Source organism: Hypanus sabinus, chromosome 12 (assembly GCF_030144855.1).
Source record: "Hypanus sabinus isolate sHypSab1 chromosome 12, sHypSab1.hap1, whole genome shotgun sequence".
NCBI classification, from domain to species: domain Eukaryota; kingdom Metazoa; phylum Chordata; class Chondrichthyes; order Myliobatiformes; family Dasyatidae; genus Hypanus; species Hypanus sabinus.
In genome coordinates, this window is record NC_082717.1 from 16,696,879 (window position 1) to 16,708,985 (window position 12,107).

The following is a 12,107-nucleotide window of genomic DNA, read 5'->3' on the forward strand; positions in this document are numbered from 1 at the left end:
GCTCTAGCTGAAGAACTGAGCTCTTTTCTATGATCTTTGCAACAAACACTCAAAACTTCAGGTAACCATGGTGTCATTTTAAATCCTAATTTGAGTTTGTGTAATCAAAACAATCCATGTCCAAACATAATATCAACCAAAATAGCTTATAACTTACTTTGTTTTCTGCTTAAACTCTTAACCAGAACTTCACTTTAAAACTATTACTTCAGTGACCTGAGTTGGCCTCCCATCTTTACAATGTTTGTCAACCTGAATGCTCCAGTCATTATCCTTTGCTGCACAGCGTACTGTTTAGCTACTGCTTTTGTGTGCCCTAATAAACATTGACTTCTAAACTGTAAACACAAAGTGCATTGCAGATGCTGTGGTCAAATCAAGACGTACAAAAAAGCTGGATGAACTCAGCAGGTCGGGCAGCATCCGTTGAAAGGAGCAGTCAACGTTTCGGGTTGAGACCCTTCGTCAGGACTGAAGAAGGAGGAGGAAGGGGCCCTATAAAGAAGGTGGGAGGGGAAGGTGGAAAACCAATCAGAGGAAAGATCAAGAGGTGGGGGAGGGGAAGCAGGGAGGGGATAGGCAGGTGAAGAAGGAATCTAAGGGGAAAACACTATAGGTAGTAGAAGAAGGCAGAGTCATGAGAGGTGATAGGCAGCTAGAAGAGGAGACAGTGAAGGTGGGATGGGGGAAGGGAAAGGGAGGGAATTACCGGAAGTTGGAGAATTCAATGTTACCAGAAGTTGGAGATTCAACTGATTGGTTTTCCACCCTCCCCCACCTTCTTTATAGGGCCCCTGCCCCCTCCTCCTTCAGTCCTGATGAAGGGTCTCGACCCAAAACGTTGACTGCTCCTTTCAATGGATGCTGCCCGACCTGCTGAGTTCATCCAGTTTTTTTTGTACGTATTGACTTCTAAACTGTATTGCCTTGATTTTAAAACATTATTTTTACTTTGAATTTTCTTCAAAACATTGCCTCAATCTCTGTGTCTTCATATGGCCACAAAATGCAGGAGGAACTCAGTAAGTCGGGCAGTATCTGTGAAGAGGAATAAATAGTCAATGTTTCGGGCTGAGGCTTGTCCCCATGAAGGGTCACTGCCCAAACCATTTCTCCATAGATGCTACCTGGCTTGCTGAGTTCCTCCAGCATTGTATGTATGTTACACTGAATTTCCAACATCTGCAGAATCTTTCATTTTCTTCCTACAATCCTGTTGATTTTGCTATTCTGTTCCTATTTGAATTGGTCCCCAATTTTAACTATGTAGTATTGGCAACAATAATTTTAATACAAGCAATCTGCTGGAAGAACTCAGCAGATGAAGAAGCATCTATGAGGAGAAAGAATTGTGAATGTTTCAAGTCAAATCCCCTCATCAGGTCCCCTTCCCCTCTCACAGATGCTACTTGATGTGCTGATTCCTTCTGGCAGATGGTTTGTTGCCTAGATTTAAGCATCTGCAGTCTCTTATGCATCCAATACTGTTAGCTACCGCGCCTTTAAGTTTTATCCATGACAAATTGGATTCAGAACTCGCTTGCCCATAGAAGACAAAGGGTGATGATCGATTGGACTTCCTCTGGCTGGAGATCTGTAATTACTGGTGTTCCACAGAGATTTGGACAAGGACCTCTGCTGTTTGTGATGTATATAAATTACCTGGATGAAAATGTACATGTGTGGTTATTAAGTTGCAGGTGATATGAAGATTAGTCCTGTTGTCAATAGGCTAGAAGACTAGCAAAGAATACAGTGGGATCAGTTACAGATGTGGGTGGAGAAATGGCAAATGGAGTTTAACCTGGCCAAATGTGAAGTGTTGCAGCTTGTTAGATCAAATATAAAGGGACAGTACACTGTTATGGGCAAGACCCTTAACAGTGTTGATGAACAGCAGGATCTTGGGGTCTAAGTTCACAGCTCTCTGAAAGTGACTACACAGGTTGATAGGGTGGTTAAGAATGCAAATGGCATGCTCGCCTTTATTAGTCGATGCACTGAGATCACAAGTCAGGAAGCTATGTTGCAGCTTTATAAAACATTAGTTCGGCTGCATCTGGAGTATTGCATGCTGTTGAGGGCCGTTTGATTACTGATTAGATTGGTTTGGTACAACATTGTGGACAGTAGGTCCTGTTCCTCTGCTGTTCTATGTTTTATCATACCCATACCACCTTTGTACTGTCTCCCTTTTTCAAGCTTTCTTAAAACCACCTTCTTTAATCAATTATCTGATCGTCTGTTCTGACTTTAATTTAGCAACGTTCTAATGACCATTACAGTTCCATACAGAATATGCCACATTTTAAAGGGCATTGTAATCCATTGAGGGAATGGATTTGGTACTTTGTAGGAATTACACAAATTACATCAAAATAGCACTTGAAGGGGGAAATGACAAGAGGTGGGACAGTTCTCTGAAGGAGTTGAATGGAAGCAATTAATTGCAATTGTAAATTGGTAATCAGTAGGAGAAGCTTGAAAGGTTGATCAAAGTAAATTGGGAATGAAAACCATGTAGCTTGAATATTTTAGGGACGGGTCTTCAGTATGTCTAGAAATGAACATTTGTACCTGGTGAAAACCATTATTTAAAAATTGTGATTCAGAAAGCTGATGCCTCTTAAAATATAAAACAACCTTACTGCTCACACAAATGCTGGAGGCCAGACAGTGTCTATGGAAAAAAGTACAGTTGATGTTTCGGGTCAAGACCCTTCCAGATTTTGTGAATGGACTGTACTTTTTTGCATAGATGCTGCCTGGCCTGCTGAGTTCCTCCAGCATTTCGTTTGTGGAAGGGTTTCGGCCTGAAATGTTGACTGTACTTTTTTCCATAGATTCTGCCTGGCCTGTTGTGTTCCTCTAGCATTTTGTGTGTGTGTTGCTTGGATTTCCAGCATTTGCAGGTTCTCTCTTGTTTGCAACTTTGCCACTTCATATTTTAGAACACACCAACTTTAGCCATAAACTTTAAAATAAAGTTCAACAGCTGTAAACCCAAGAGATGTCTGTAGACTGAACAACAACATGTTGCTAGGTGGAACTCCATTGTTGGCTATATACTCAAATTGAGTCAGTAGAAATAGCAGGCCCTGGTGATAATTTGGGGTGTTACCCAGAGGATACTGTACCATTTATTTATCAGGGTTAAAATTGTGGTCAGTGTTAAGCCGGTATGCTTTTTTTTTTAAAAAGTGCTCTTGAAAGCGATGGATATTTAAAAGGTGTGGATTTTGATTGATCAAGACGATTTAAAAACTTCTAAAACAGCAGCTCCCTGTGGCTTTAGGGAATGAGCACAGATGAGTCTAATTATGTAGTCTTGTCAATGCTGCAAAATAAGTACGATGGCCAAGTGGCCTTTTTCTCTGCTGCATGATGCTAGGGCATTCTTTTCAAAGTATTCTTTCTTTGCTGTATTTTTAAATTTAATGATAAGTTGGCTCTGTAATTTTTTAAGGTTCATTTAAAATTGAATTAATTAACTTTGACACCTTAATTACTTATCATAAAGTGAGGCAATTTAAAATAATTGAAAGTTATTTTAAAACTTTTTGATTAAATTATATATTTTTATTTTTTAATTAATACAGAAGTAATTATATATGTGTCAGTTTAGCCATAAAATGAACACATAATTAGACAGGGGCTCTGCTGATGAGTCAGGATTGCAGCTAATGAATATCTTAATTGTAATGTGCCCATAGAGTACAGAAAAAAAATTATAAGGATGTTGCCAGGACTTGAGGGCCTGAGTTACAGGGAAATATTGAACAGGTTAGAACTTTATTCCCTGGAGCATAAGAGAATGAGAAGAGATTCTATAGAGGTATACAAACTTGATGGTTACAGATAGGGCAAACGGAAGTAGGCTTTCGTCACTGAGAATTGGGTGAGACTAGAACTAGAGGTCAAAATTAAAGTTGGAAAAGTGAAATATTTAAGAGGAACCTGAGGAGGAACTTCATTCATATGGTGCGTGTGCAATGAGCTGCCTACGTTGAAGTGGTTTGGTTTCAACATTTCAGGGTAATTTGGATAGGTACATGGATGGGAGGGGTATGGAGGGAATGACCCATAGGAAAAGGACATTGTAATTTTGTTAGCTTTTAGTGTGGGTATTTTTTTTAAGTTGTGTTTTGTTCAGTCATTAGTTAGATGGAATTTTAATTTTGTGTGGTGTTTTCCAACAGAGGGCAGTACGAGTTCTAGGAACTGAGAAGATTTAAACATATAAAGTTTTTGAGAAATAGCTATGATCAAGATTCTTACTTTTTGGTTTAACATACATTTTTACTTGACAAAAATAGAAGTATTGTTATATACTTCTCAAGTATTACTTCTAGCATAAACATTTTTTATTTAAGTGAAACCACGGTTATTGAAGAATTTATTATTGTTATAATGTATAATCTTTAAACTCAATTGTTTAAAGTGAGATGGGAAAGTTTGAGATTTTTCTTAGTGTAGATGCCTGGAACTTGCTACTGGGGGTGGAGTAGGCCGAAGCAGATTTAATAATGATATTTAAGTGGAAGATGGACAGGCATATGAACAGATTTGGACGAAAGAAATTGATCTGGTGCAAGCATATGAGATTAGTTTAATTTGCATCATTCACAGGCATCAGGCTGAAAGGTCTGTTCCAGTGCTGTAATGTTTCATGTTAGCATTCATTTCAAAAGGTCTAGAATACAAGAGCAAGGATGTGATGCTGAGGCTTTATAAGGCACTTGTGAGGCCTCACCTTGAGTATTGTGAACAGTTTTGGGCCCCTCATCTTAGAAAATATGTGCTGGCATTGGAGAGGGTCCAGAGGAGGTTCACAAGGATGATTCCAGGAATGAAAGGGTTATCATATGAGGGATGTTTGATGCCTCTGGGTCTGTACTCACTGGAATTCAGAGGGATGAGGGAGATCTCATTGAAACCTTTCGAACGTTGAAAGGCCTAGACAGAGTAGATGTGGAAAAGATGTTTCCCATGGTGAGAGAGTTCAGGACAAGAGGGCAGAGCCTCAGGATAGAGGGGTGCCCTTTCAAAATAGATGTGGAGAAATCTCTTTAGCCAAAAGGTGAATTTGAGGAATTTGTTGCCATGTGCAGCTGTGGAGGCCAGGTTGTTGGGTATATTTAAGGCAGAGATTGATAGGTTCTTGATTGGATGTGGCAGCAAAGGTTACGGGGAGAAGGCTGGGAACTGGGGTTGAGGAGAAGATTACAAGAAAACGATTAGTCATGATTGAATGGCAGAGCAGACTCGAAGGGCCAAATGGCCTAATTCTGCTCCTATGTCTTATGGTCTTATGTTAACAGGGATGTTGTATTTTCTCAGGATTTGGGTATACCTTGCCCACTGTCACGTAATGTAAAATAGAAACTAATTTCTGTGAGTAGCTGTACTTCAGAGGAATGCTTCACAAACCCTTCAAGGGAGGTAAACTGGGAGGGTCTGTTGTACATTATAAAGACCTAATGGCAACTTGCTTGCATGTTGTCTGGGAGGGAGCTTTTTTTAAATTAAGTTTAAAAACTTAAGTGAGGTCAAAAATGCAATGTATTGTGGTTGGTGCTACTCCTTGTATTTCTCTTGTTGAGCAGTGAAGATCAAGTTCTGCTTTGGAACTAGCGAACATCAAGAAAGCTCACCAATGCCTTTCTTTGGGAGGCGAAAGAAATTTGGCATGTTCCCATCAACCTTTACCAATTGAAAGTATCCTATTTGGATGCAAAATGTCTATATGTTTTAGCTACTCTGCACATGACCTCAGATTCTGCTGCCTTAATAAAGCAGCCAACATAATCAAAGACCCCCACCCAGCCTAAAAACACATACCACCAGCATCAAAGACAGCTTCTACCCTGCTGTTGTAAGACTATCATTTATTAATCTATTTATTATCTTGTACTTTATTGTTCATCTGCACTGTGCTTTCTCTGTTGCTGTTACACTTTATTCTGCATTCTATTAGGGAAGCTAAACTACAATAACCATTGTTTTACCATCTTTATATTATCCACCTATACACGCTCCTCTGGTTACAAATGGCTATTAGGAGGCTTATAGTACAAGTCTATCATGATGATAGCTCCTTTCTTCCTCTGGCTAAGCTCTCCTGTTTGTTCCCTGTCAGTGTAGCTGACACACTCTTCTTAATCAGCACTTTAATTCCCTCACCTATTTTACATTCTTCTCGATCATTTCTGTAAGATCTGTACTCTGGAATGTTGAGCTGCCAGTCCTATCCTTTGCTTAAACAAGCTTCTCTGATAGCTGCAGTATCATAGTTCCATGAACTAATCCAGGCTATAAGATCATCTGCCTTATCAGTTCTCCTCCTTGTATTAAAATAAATTCATATCTACTGTGTTTATTAATCTGGCCCTCCCTGATCTTCCTCTCATTTGACCATCCCTACCTCCTCAATCTATCCACTTGCTGACTGACAGTCTACTTTCTACCATATGGTTTAAATCTCCTGAGCAGCACTAACAAACCACCCTGAAAGCATATTGGAGTTCCTCCAGTCTGGGTTGCAACCTGTCATTTTTGTATGTGTCCCATCTGCCTTGGAAGGGAGCCCAACAGTCCAAGTATCTGAACTCCTTCCAACTACGTAACCTCTTTGGCAGATTCAGACATACTTTTCTTCGGCGGTTTAACGGAGGCACGACTGCGCAAGCATGTGTAAGTCGGACCGTGAGGCAGCGGGAGTATTTAAAGAGAACAGTAGACAGAGCAGGCAACGTTGCAGCAGGCGACGGAGTAGAGGGAGACAGAGTAGGAAGGCTTTGTCTCGAGAGGCTTCGGCGAGCAGAGGCTGAGGACGAGTTTCACTCCAAGTGAGGTAAGGCCGGGTAAGTTCCTTTAAAAGGAGAAAGTTTCAAAAGTTGAGGCAAGTATTGGGTAGGTCATGCCAGCTGAGATTGGCCCAGTGGTTTGTTCATCCTGCAGCATGTGGGAAATCAGGGATACTTCCAGTGTCCCTGACGACTATGTGTGCAGGAAGTGTGTCCAGTTGCAGCTTCTGGCAGACCGCATTGAGCGTCTAGAGCTACAATTGGATTCATACTGGAACATCCGTGATGCTGAGAAAGTCATGAATAGCACGTTCAATGAGTTGGCCACACCACAAGTAAAGGCTACACAGGCAGAAAGGGAAGGGGTGGCCACTAGACAGCATAGCAGTAGGCAGGTAGTGCAGGAGTCCCCTGAGGTCATCTCCCTCCTAAACAGATATACTGTTTTGGATACTGTTGGGGGAGATGTCTCATCAGGGGAAGGCAGCAGCAGCCAAATTCATGGCACCATGAGTGGCTCTGTGGCACAGGAGGCAAGGAAGAGGAGTGGGAGAGCTATAGTGATAGGGGATTCGATTGTAAGGTCAATGATGTCTCTGAGCGGCTGCAGGACATTCTGGAATGGGAGGGTGAACAGCCAGTGGCCGTGGTGACCATAGGTACCAACGATATAGGTAAAAAACAGGATGAGGTCCTACAAGGTCAATTTAGGGAGTTAGGAGATAAACTAAAAAGTAGGACCACAAAGGTAATAATCTCTGGATTACTACCAGTACCACTTGCTAGTCAGAGTAGAAATAGGAGGATATTTCAGATGAATACGTGGCTTGAAAAATGGTGCAAGGAGGAGGGATTCAAATTTCTGGGGCATTGGAATCAGTTCTGGGGGAGGTGGGACCGGTATAAACAGGACGGTCTGCACCTGGGCTGGACTGGAACCAATGTCCCAGGGGGACATTGCTACTGCTGTTCAGGAGGCTTTAAACTAATGTGGCATGGGGATGGGAACAAGTGCAGAGAGACAGAGGGGTGTACAATGAGGGTAGAAGCAAAAAGTAGTAAGGTGAAAAGTAAAAGTGGCAGGCAGGCAAAAAGGGCCACTTTTCAACATGTATAAGGGCTAAGAGTGTTGTAAAAATAAGCCTGAAGGCTTTGTGTGTCAATGCGAGGAGCATTCGTAACAAGGTGGATGAATTGAATGTGCAGATAGTTATTAATGAATATGATATAGTTGGGATCACAGAGACATGGCTCCAGGGTGACCAAGGATGGGAGCTCAACGTCCAGGGATATTCAATATTCAGGAGGGATAGACAGGAAAGAAAAGGAGGTGGGGTAGCATTGCTGGATAGAGAGGAGATTAATGCAATATAAAGGAAGGACATCAGCCTGGAGGATGTGGAATCGATATGGATAGAGCTGCATAACACTAAGGGGCAGAAAACGCTGGTGGGAGTTGTGTACAGGCCACCTAACAGTAGTAGTGAGGTTGGGGATGGCATTAAACAGGAAATTAGAAATGTTTGCAATAAAGGAACAGTAGTTATAATGGGTGACTTGAATCTACATATAGATTGGGTGAACCAAATTGGTAAGGGTGCTGAGGAAGAGGATTTCTTGGAATGTATGCGGGATGGTTTTCTGAACCAACATGTCAAGAAACCAACTAGAGAGCAGGCCATTCTAGATTGGGTATTGAGCAATGAGGAAGGGTTAGTTAGCAATCTTGTCATGCAAGGCCCCTTGGGTAAGAGGTGACCATAATATGGTGGAATTCTTCATTAAGATGGAGAGTGACATAGTTAATTTAGAAACAAAGGTTCTGAACTTAAAGAAGGGTAACTTTGAAGGTATGAGACGTGAATTAGCTAAGATAGACTGACAAATGATACTTAAAGGCTTGACGATGGATATGCAATGGTAAGCATTTAAAGATCGCATGGATGAACTACAACAATTGTTCATCCCAGTTTGGCAGAAGACTAAACCAGGGAAGGTAGTGCACCCGTGGCTGACAAGGGAAATTAGGGATAGTATCAAGTCCAAAGAAGAAACGCATAAATTAGCAAAAAAAAAAGTGGCACACCTGAGGACTGGGAGAAATTCAGAGACCAGCAGAGGAGGACAAAGGGATTAATTAGGAAAGGGGAAAAAGATTATGAGAGAAAGCTGGCAGGGAACATAAAAACTGACTGTAAAAGCTTTTATAGTTACGTGAAAAGAAAAAGATTGGTCAAGACAAATGTAAGTCCCTTACAGTCAGAAACAGGTGAATTGATCATAGGGAACAAGGACATGGCAGACCAATTGAATAACTACTTTGGTTCTGTCTTTACTAAGGAGGACATAAATAATCTTCTGGAAATAGTAGGGGATCGAGGGTCTAGTGAGATGGAGGAACTGAGGGAAATACATGTTAGTAGGGAAGTGGTGTTAGGTAAATTGAAGGGATTAAAGGCAGATAAATGCCCAGGGCCAGATGGTCTGCATCCCAGAGTGCTTAAGGAAGTAGCCCAAGAAATAGTGGATGCATTAGTGATAATTTTTCAAAACTCCATAGGTTCTAGATTAGTTCCTGAGGATTGGAGGGTGGCTAATGTAACCCCACTTTTTAAAAAAGGAGGGAGAGAGAAACCAGGGAATTATAGACTGGTGAATCTGACATCGGTGGTGGGGAAAATGCTGGAGTCGGTTATCAAAGATGTGATAACAGCACATTTGGAAAGAGGTGAAATTATCAGACAAAGTCAGCATGGATTTGTGAAAGGAAAATCATGTCTGACGAATCTTATAGAATTTTTCGAAGATGTAACTAGTAGAGTGGATAGGGGAGAGCCAGTGGATGTGGTATATTTAGATTTTCAAAAGGCTTTTGACAAGGTCCCACACAGGAGATTAGTGTGCAAACTTAAAGCACACGGTATTAGGGGTATGGTATTGATGTGGATAGAGAATCGGTTGGCAGACAGGAAGCAAAGAGTGGGAGTAAATGGGACCTTTTCAGAATGGCAGGCAGTGACTAGTGGGGTACCGCAAGGCTCAGTGCTGGGACCCCAGTTGTTTACAATATATATTAATGATTTAGACAAGGGAATTAAATGCAGCATCTCCAAGTTTGCGGATGACAAAAAGCTGGGCGGCGGTGTTAGCTGTGAGGAGGATGCTAAGAGGATGCAGGGTGACTTGGATAGGTTAGGTGAGTGGACAAATTCATGGCAGATGCAGTTTAATGTGGATAAATGTGAGGTTATCCACTTTGGTTGCAAGAATAGGAAAACAGATTATTATCTGAACGGTGGCCGATTAGGAAAAGGGGAGGTGCAACGAGACCTGGGTGTCATTGTACACCAGTCATTGAAGGTGGGCATGCAGGTACAGCAGGTGGTGAAAAAGGCAAATTGTATGTTGGCATTCATAGCAAAAAGATTTGAGTACAGGAGCAGGGAGTTTCTACTGCAGTTGTACAAGGCCTTGGTGAGACTGCGTCTAGAGTATTGTGTGCAGTTTTGGTCCCCTAATCTGAAGAAAGACATTCTTACCATAGAGGGAGAACAAAGAAGGTTCACCAGATTGATTCCTGGGATGGCAGGACTTCCATATGAAGAAAGACTGGATTGACTAGGCTTATACTCACTGGAATTTAGAAGATTGAGGGGGGATCTTATTGAAAAGTATAAAATTCTAAAGGGATTGGACAGGCTAGATGCAGGAAGATTGTTTCCGATGTTGGGGAAGTCCAGAACGAGGGGTCACAGTTTAAGGATAAAGGGGAAGCCTTTTAGGACCGAGATGAGGAAAAACTTCTTCACACAGAGAGTGGTGAATCTGGAATTCTCTGCCACAGGAAACAGTTGAGGCTGGTTCATTGGCTATATTTAAGAGGAAGTTAGATATGGCCCTTGTGGCTAAAGGGATCAGGGGTATGGAGAGAAAGCAGGTACAGGATTCTGAGTTGGATGATCAGCCATGATCATACTGAATGGCAGTGCAGGCTCAAAGGGCCAAATGGCCTACTCCTGCACCTATTTTCTATGTTTCTATGTTTCTCTTTAGCCACACATTCAACTGTACTACCTTTGTATTTCTATCTCCTGCATCCCTTGTCAAGAACATCTTCCTGTCCACCTGAAGCTGTGAGACTTATTTGCTCTTAATTGTTAAAGGAGAGATTGCTCAGTCTTATTAAGGCTAGTCAATACTTGGAACTAAGTTTTTTGGTGCACCTAAAAATGGACTTTCCAAATTTGCCCACAAACTGAAACTTTAAAAGAATTAGGTCAAAAACATCAGGGTATCTGGTTAGTGACAAAATTAGGTGATTGAATCACTGCTATACCAGGAAACAGACTACACCATTTTTCTCATTTTTGAATGTACCTTTTCGAATTGCTGTTCTTGAGTGTGATTGGTATCTAATCATGGACTGTTCATTGGGCATATTTGATCATTATGTATGTTGTATGTTATTACATTCCAGTACTTAAATGTTGTCTCTGCATGTGATCTAGTCTAAGGCAAGCTTAGCCAAGCTTGTGCTTAGAAGGTTATTTGCAAATCAAAGTAGAATACCATGGAATGCTGGCACCACTGGGGCAGTACGATAGCATGGCAGTTAGTATAATGCATTACAACCCTAGCGGCCCAGGTTCTATTCCGGCCACTGTCTGTAAGGAGCTTGTACGTTCTCTCCATGATCACATAACTTTCCTCCCACATTCCAAGGACATACTGGTTAGTAGGTTAATTGCTCAGATGGGTGTATTTGAGTAGCACGGTCTTGTTGGGTCAAACGGGCCTGTATCTCTAAATAAAAGTGAATAAAATTATTGGACTTTTATGCATATACCCAGCAACCACAATATGACTGCTGGGTACATGGTGAAGCCAAGCTGCAGACAACACTATTTTGACATAATTTGCACAAAATTTTATTGTCTCTGAGGCCTAGAAGAACAATGTAAACATCTTAACTGGAGAGTTAATTCCAGTCTTGCCAGTAGTTTGAGGACTTCATTCTGCCCAAGTTGCTACTAGAGTAATCGTGTTTACCTTCCTCTGTTCGATATTGCCTTCAGTTTTCTGACAACACTGGCTGGTTTCATCTTCCTCTCACTGCCATTATTCATGGCCTTTCTCCGTTCTTTATCTCCCTCCATCTTTTCAACTTGCCCTTTTCCTTTTCTATACATGAAATAATTTTTGATGCATTTTCTCAGTGATCTTCATAATGGAAGGAAGTGGCAATTCTACCCTGTGGGAAAAGCAATGTATGCTTTGTGTTAAATTACAAAACAAAGGTGG

The 12,107-nt window shown here is 41.4% G+C and overlaps 1 protein-coding gene across 6 annotated transcripts in view; it reads left to right on the forward strand.

Moving 5' to 3' along the window:
• LOC132402669 (centrosomal protein of 170 kDa-like) overlaps positions 1–12,107 on the forward strand; it is a 177,974-nt gene that overhangs the window by 108,336 nt on the left and 57,531 nt on the right. The gene's annotated exons all lie outside the window — the stretch shown is intronic.